We start from the raw sequence: 7,018 nt of genomic DNA, 5'->3' as shown, positions 1-7,018 counted from the left end.
CGGAGAAAAGTCCCACGCACGTTCCCTAAATACACTACATCTTGCATTCACTACCTCATCACTATCGAGCCAGAAGGACGCCATTTCTATTACCTAAATCGTCCTCCATTTCTCTGCGTTCTGCATTACCATCTGCTACATATATTCCAACGTGCATTTGTTTTTAGTTCTAGTTCGAGGGGCCAAGACCTTGATATATCCCTTTGCTGGCAGCTCTGGAATTTCCCAACTACATCAGGAGCTGGCGGGCACCTGACTGGAAGAGCTAATCCCTAAGGATGTGGGAAGAAGTCACCTTGGTAAACATCTGCTTAAATATCCTGCTTTCCCTTCCCATCCGAATCCCATAATTTTTCCATATAGGAAACACGCAACATTAAAAGGGCAGCACCTCCCCAAACCCGGATTTATTTTTGTCTCTTAAGGAGATGGCAGTCACATTGTGCTCTGAACGGCCCCATCCCTGGCCTGCTAAGTGCTGTCGTTCTTTCAGAAGCAGCCCCTCTTCGGGGGACTAATTTGTGGTCAGGGAGGTCTCACCCCACCCCACCCCCCTTCCTAAGAGCTTATGAAAATCGGCAGGGTGCATGCACCTCGAGATCACACCCCAACTCTGGAGACTCAACACCAGCCCCTGGGTCAGTGAGGACAGAACACACAGCCGGCTGCGAGTAGGGAAGCGTGGCTGGGGCTTAAGAATTTCAAAGTAAACCATTCTTGGACATCCAGTCTTGAAATTGGCCCTCAGGGAGCCAGTCGGAGGGACCATACATTTTTGAACGTGGTATATGATTTCTTTTTTCCTTTTTCAAATGACCGTGTACATCACCCCCTCTGCCTTGTATTGTAAGCACTATAATTAGCACCATCCAAACAATGTAGCCACAACTAAACCAGATTATCTCCGTGGACTTAATCTCGCGAGAACAAAGACATCCATTCAGTTGGCCCTGAAATCCGATTTAATACATAAACATGAAACGGGAAAGTCAACAGTCTTGGTAACTTTAACACAATCATATGATTTTTTTTTTTAAGTGCAATATGCCAAAGAAAGGCGAATGTCTTAAAAAATCAGAGAAAGGCCATCAACGCGCACTCTCCTCCCGTTTCTCACTCACGGACTTCCCAATTCAGGACCAGCCCCTGGAGCTGCCGCTGCTGCTGCGGAAGGCTTTTTAGCAGAAATTGCTTTGTGTCCCCCAGCTGTTTGTGAATTCCGACCCCTCCCAGAGCCAATGTCCTCTAAGCTGGTTTCTTCCATCCAGATATAAATACAAACCTGCGTTCAGTAACAATACAGCCTGTCGCTCGAATAGCAGTTCATGTTAGAAGTAAAATCAGAGATGCGTCTTAAAGACGCAAAGTAACGAGGCTCACATATTTCCCCCCTTCCCCTCCCCCCGCCCCCCTCCTCCGGCCTCCCTTGTATTATTTTGTTTTGACAAGCCCAGGCGTGTGTTTTTCTTTTTTTCTTTTATACATGGCAATCCGAGTTTTAGGTACGTTTATTTTATGTTTAAGATCCAGTATGTTCGAGTTTTCTAGGGGCCCTTTTGCTTTCTGTTTCGACTATTAATTACAGTCTCGTTCAGTCCTCAGTAAGCTGCCCCTATCGGTAGAGTCTCAGGAGCTGTAAAAAGAGCCAGCATATTTATCAAAGGCGGAAAAAAAATAAAGAAAATTAAGACAGTACTAGAGCATATTGGGTATATAAACTGTTCTTCCTGAAAAGATAAATGATTTGCTAATGAATAGATCCTTTAGGCCATAAAAAATCCATTTATTTTCGTTTGAATTTGAATAGAAGAGATTTGCATTTTTTTTCGGAGCAGTTACATGTGAATTAAAATGCAGAGCATGAGGCTAGTACACAATCAAACTCAATAATAACCGGGACATACTGTATTATTCATAAAAACAAAATTAATAGTTTGGGGAAAGGAAGCATTGTGGCAGGGAAAAAATGTACATCGGCACCAAGCCCCTACTGTCAGAGAAGAAAATAAAGCCGGTTAGACTACCAAGGAATTGGTAATAGAAGTTCGGCATTTATTCTTACGTTATTCGGGGAACAGGGGGGAACAGGGGGGAACAGGAAATGTCTGCTTTTCTGATAACAAAATGTTCAGAATGTTTCTCTGTGTGTTGATGTCCAATTATATATACAAAGAGAGTCAACAGTTATATCCTCAAAGCAGAGTAGAATCAAGATCGCATTTCCCCCCCAAAAAAATACATATTTCAAGTAAATGTTTTGTTGGGGTTAGTCTGACCGTGGGGACTGGCTCAGAACAAGCAGGTTGAGCAATAACGCCCCCATGGTCTTTGTGTCTATTTTTTCTCCCCATCCCCCCACACGCCTGGGAGAAAGTACCCCAAAGCCTTTGATTGCCATTAACCTACCATGGAGTTTGCTGAGAGATAGTCTGACAAAAGTGAAGAACTACACACAGGCTATCGTGGAGGGTCCTAAGAGCGGGAACAGAGGGAGCAAGCACGTTTCTTTGGATTGAGGGAATAACCTAAGGTAAGGAGATCTCCACGGCACGCATTCCAAACTTCAAAAAAGAGAAACTGTGAGGGGGTGTGCAGGGTGGAGGGGAACGAAGGGGGGGAATGGGACAACTGTAATGGCATAACCGATAAAATATATTATTTTTTTAAAGTGTGGTAAACACAAGGTGGTCACAGGGGCCGTGCAGGTAGGTTGGTGAGCCAGGTGGGGGCTATGGCCGCCCCGCCCCCCACAGCCCTGTGTTGCCCTGTGGCGAAGAGTTGCCCAGAGCTTGGTGTGGTCAAGAAAAACCAGAAATCCAGATTTTAGGTAAAAGCTTACTTTAGAAATGTTGGGAACTATTTCAAAATGTTTATTCCCTGAGCAAAAAAGAAAGAAAGAAACAAAGACAGTGGGCTAACAAAGCCCTTCCCACCTGTTTGCTGCCTCTACTAACAGAAAACGTGAAAATGCAGAAAAGAACCTGTACTGAAACCTATCGTGACCTAAGAGTAGCTTCCTGAATTACTTTGGCTGACTAGTCTGTCACTGATACAATGAACACTTTACTTTTTAACTTAGCGGTGTCTCATTTATTCATTTAACTGTGTTGCATTGAGTTTCCACTGTGTGCCAGGAACTAGGTGTCGTCTGCCCTGCTCTTGCCTGGAGGGAAGTCCAGCATCAGAAGCCTGTTCTTTGGGACAGACGCAGGCACTGATCCCAAAGAGGGACCTGATGCAGGTTTGGAAGACAGTGTTCTCTCCTAAATCAGCAGGCTGTTTTTCGTCCTTTAGGTAATTACATTTTTTATTTCACAGATTCATAGCTATTTAAAAGAGACTCATTAAGGATTTCCCAAGCATTGGGAAAAAGTGAAACCTTTTCTCATTTGTGCTCATATTACAGTGTTGAGATTGAATTTTCTCTCTCTGCTGCTTAAAAACACAAGCGCTTCTCACTGGCTGGGTGGCACAGGCGGTTGCGGCGTTGTCATCCCGAACACCAAAAGGGTTGCAGGTTCGATCTCCGGTCAGGACACATACCCAGGTTGTGGGTTCAATCCCAGGTTGGGGCACATGCAGGAAGCAGCTCATCAGTGTCTCCCCCACCCTCCACCCTGGTCTCTGTTTTCCTCTCTCTCTCAAATTGATAAACATATCCTCTGGTTAGGGTTTAAAAAACACACGCACACAAATAATTCCCTGAAATGGACATTTTTGGTTATCTTTTGGCATTATCTGGACAAAAGGGAAGAGTAACTAGTTTCTGTACTGAAGCCTTTTTTTCCTTGGAAGTGATCAAATTCATAACAGAACTAACCTTTTCTTCCTACAGACTATGTACTTTGCCATCTGTAATGCACACCCACGTTTTTTGTGCTCATTATACGCGGGACTCTCATTCCCACTATTTTACCCATGGTGGGTAATCATTATACCCACGTGTAATTCTCTTCCTTATTTTTCCCTCAAAAATTTGGGCAAAAAAAATACACGTTATTCATGGTATAATACAGTACATTGAAGTGGGGGTTGAGAGTGGTCTTTCTTATAAATGGGTTAAAAATACAGGTATCAGAAGAAGCAATTTCTTGCACCCTTAGCATGAGGGTAATTTTGTATCACCTTCTGGAAGGCATTTGGACAATAGGAAACCAAATATAGGTGCCCATTGTACCTACAGACCAATACAGGTACACTTTGATGCCTAAGGGCTTACGTTTAAGGGCTCTAGCTTAAGGAAGAACATCTCTTCAATGTGAAAAGCCAATACACAAGGGTGTTTACACAGAGCCCAAGGTGCGATGATCATAAATTACAAACAGCCGGAAGGTCCCTCAAAGGGCCACATAAAATATGGCACAGACACAAAATGGAATATTTTGTCATTAACAAATATAATATCAACCTATGTTTATTATTGCAAAAAAGGTCTACAACATGCAACACAGAATTTCGGCAAAATTACTGTGTCCAAGCAATCAAGAATGATGTTCACCAAGATGCAAAAACCGCCCTTTTCTCGTTTAACTTTTTAAATTCCTTATATACATGAAATTGTGCAGTATTATGCTTATTTCATTTAGCATAATATCCTGTAAGTCCATCCACATCCCAAATGGCAGGATTTTGTTCTTGTTTATTGCTTAGTAATATTCCATTGTGTGTGTGTATACACACATATATATCACATATTTTTATCCATCGGTGCTCACAATGTAGAATACATAAAGGTCAAATCAGTATGTTATACCCCTGCAATACAATATTGTGTGACAATACTGCGTTTTAACAAAAATTTTTTAAAAGTTCCATTTTCTGTGAAGCTGAATAATTTTTACTGTCATTGTGCTTTTCTGTAAAGCCAAACACAGGTGGTTTAAACAACAACAAAAATCTCTTTCCCAAAGAATTAAGAATGTACAAAGCAGAGAAACAACACGGGTGTGGCATGGGGATGAGGAGAAACAAAAAAGCATAAACAAGGAAGCTGAAGAAATAACCTTGTGAATTAAATTAGAGCGGCGACCCCAGATTGAGTACTAACCGCGCAGCTTTCGCTACGCACAGGCGCCACGCGACTCTGGGCAGGCTCGCCCTTTGCACCTCGGCTCGGCGCCCCATGGCCCTACCCTGGACGGGGACAGGACTGAGAGGACCAAAAGCCGTCGCCGTTTTGGTCACACTGCACAAGCAGTAAACAGCACCGTTTTTTGCTTCCTGGCTCTAGCTGCTATTCGCCAGGTCTCCCGCTGTTCATGATTCAGCCTTCGAAGCCACATCTGCGCACCACGGAAAAATGAATGAACTGGCCAGTGGTCACCTGGCCGCCGGGCCGCCGGGAAGCTCGCCTGCACGGACAGCCTGTGGCCGACCAGCATGCCCAGCGTTGGCTTGGATGTCCTGTCCACACAGAGATATGCTAGACGTTTCCAGAGCAGGCTCCACAGTGCGAATGAGTGATGGAAGACACGACGATACGAGTACCTGCGGTCACGAAACTTCAGAGAGACTGGGTTACAGAAAATCGGTTTTCTTTCCATGGAACTCAGTACCCTCAACACGTAAACACGCACTGTGGATTTTCCAAGGGAGGAGACTGTATTTGACTGACCATAGAACTAGTCCTCCCCAAAGAATTAGTATTTCAAAAGGATAATGTATGAGCCATCTTTGCTTTAAAAAAAAAAAAAAGCTTTAAAAAATATTCTGCCACTGTTTCTTACTGATTCACAGCTACTCTTTTCTTCCGCCATTCCATCACCCCCTAGACCAGGGATGTGCAAACATTTCTACATAAGGGACAATTCATAAAAAATGAAACTATTAGATTGTTCAAAGTGAAAGAGCTTTATTGCACTGGGTAGGAGATATTTTTTATGACTTAATTTATGTACCATAGTGGATTCTAAGGGTGATATTGAGGAGTAAGAAAATGCCTGATATGTAGAAAGTACCAATGAATATTCTCCCAATATAACTTCTTATAATTACAGTAGCCCCGTGAGATTAACTCCTATTGGCTCACTCAACTTACGGATGAGAAAATGGAGACTCCGAGTAGTTAAGGAAGTTCCCCAAAGTCACACAGTAGTACACAGTGGGTCAAGATCGGCTGACCCAAGAGTTTGAACTCTCAACTGGAAAAATTTTCCATGGACATGGCCCTGGGCCAAGCAGAAGGCAAAAGCTCACTTGGCAGCTTAAGTTGTACTAAATGCTTCATTTAAGGGTGCGGTTCTCTGGGCTGGATTGGACTTCAGTCCTACCGGCAGGGACACTATTGGACCAGCTCTGAATAGAGCACAGGTTTGTAACAACCTGCAATGCCTTCTGTACTACTGAAATAAGCCCTGTAAATGTGAACAAGACCTTCCCCAACCTAAAGTATGTCCACTTCCTCGGGACAGCCCAAAGTGGCTGTGAATTCATTCATTGGCTCATTCATTCATTTTATTCTCTTGTCAATGACTATGTCCAAAGTGCCAGTTAGAAGTTAGGAATTATAACATCGTGAATACTATGTTCAGCCCACAAAGACAAAAGTGTCCACGTTCCTCACTCAAACTCAGTGACTACCATCAAAGCATTGTGAATATTAAAAAGTTGGAATTTAAGCCCTGGCTGGTGTTGCTCAGTGGGTTGAGTGCCGGCCTGTGAACCAAGGGGTCGCCGGTTCGATTCCCAGTCAGGGCACATGCCTGGGTTGCTGGTCAGGTCCCCAGCCTAAGGTGTGTGAAAGGCAACCACACACTGATGTTTCTTTCCTTTCCTCCTTCCCTTCCCCTCTCTCGAAAAATAAATACATAAAATCTTTTTAAAAAATGAAATAAAAGGTTGGAATTTAAGATTAAGTAAGGTGTCTGTTTGATTTTTCAACCATAATCTTAAAAACTATTTTAATGTATCCTTTGTGCACCTGAAAATGGCCTTATACTATCCAGTCAAAAAATTGTTAGCATAATTAGTGATAATGTATGACTAGCACAGTGGCACTTAAACTAATGCACTTGTTCAT

General features: G+C 43.1%; 1 long non-coding RNA gene across 2 annotated transcripts; it reads left to right on the top strand.

Moving 5' to 3' along the window:
* The first annotated feature begins 2,291 nt into the window (after window positions 1-2,291).
* LOC119040618 (uncharacterized) lies at window positions 2,292-6,781 on the top strand. Of its 2 annotated transcripts, none has more exons than XR_005080894.2 (4): window positions 2,292-2,530; window positions 3,135-3,294; window positions 3,836-3,921; window positions 4,865-6,781. It is a non-coding gene; the product is annotated as an uncharacterized LOC119040618 (long non-coding RNA). The 2 variants fall into 2 exon arrangements; XR_008392609.1 differs by having other exon boundaries at window positions 3,407-3,921.
* The last annotated feature ends 237 nt before the right edge of the window (window positions 6,782-7,018 follow it).

This window comes from Artibeus jamaicensis, unplaced genomic scaffold (genome assembly GCF_021234435.1).
Source record: "Artibeus jamaicensis isolate MK-2021 breed Jamaican fruit bat unplaced genomic scaffold, CSHL_Jam_final contig_685, whole genome shotgun sequence".
Taxonomy (NCBI): domain Eukaryota; kingdom Metazoa; phylum Chordata; class Mammalia; order Chiroptera; family Phyllostomidae; genus Artibeus; species Artibeus jamaicensis.
Note: the sequence above shows the minus strand (reverse complement) of the source record. Positions and strands in the feature narration are given on the sequence as shown.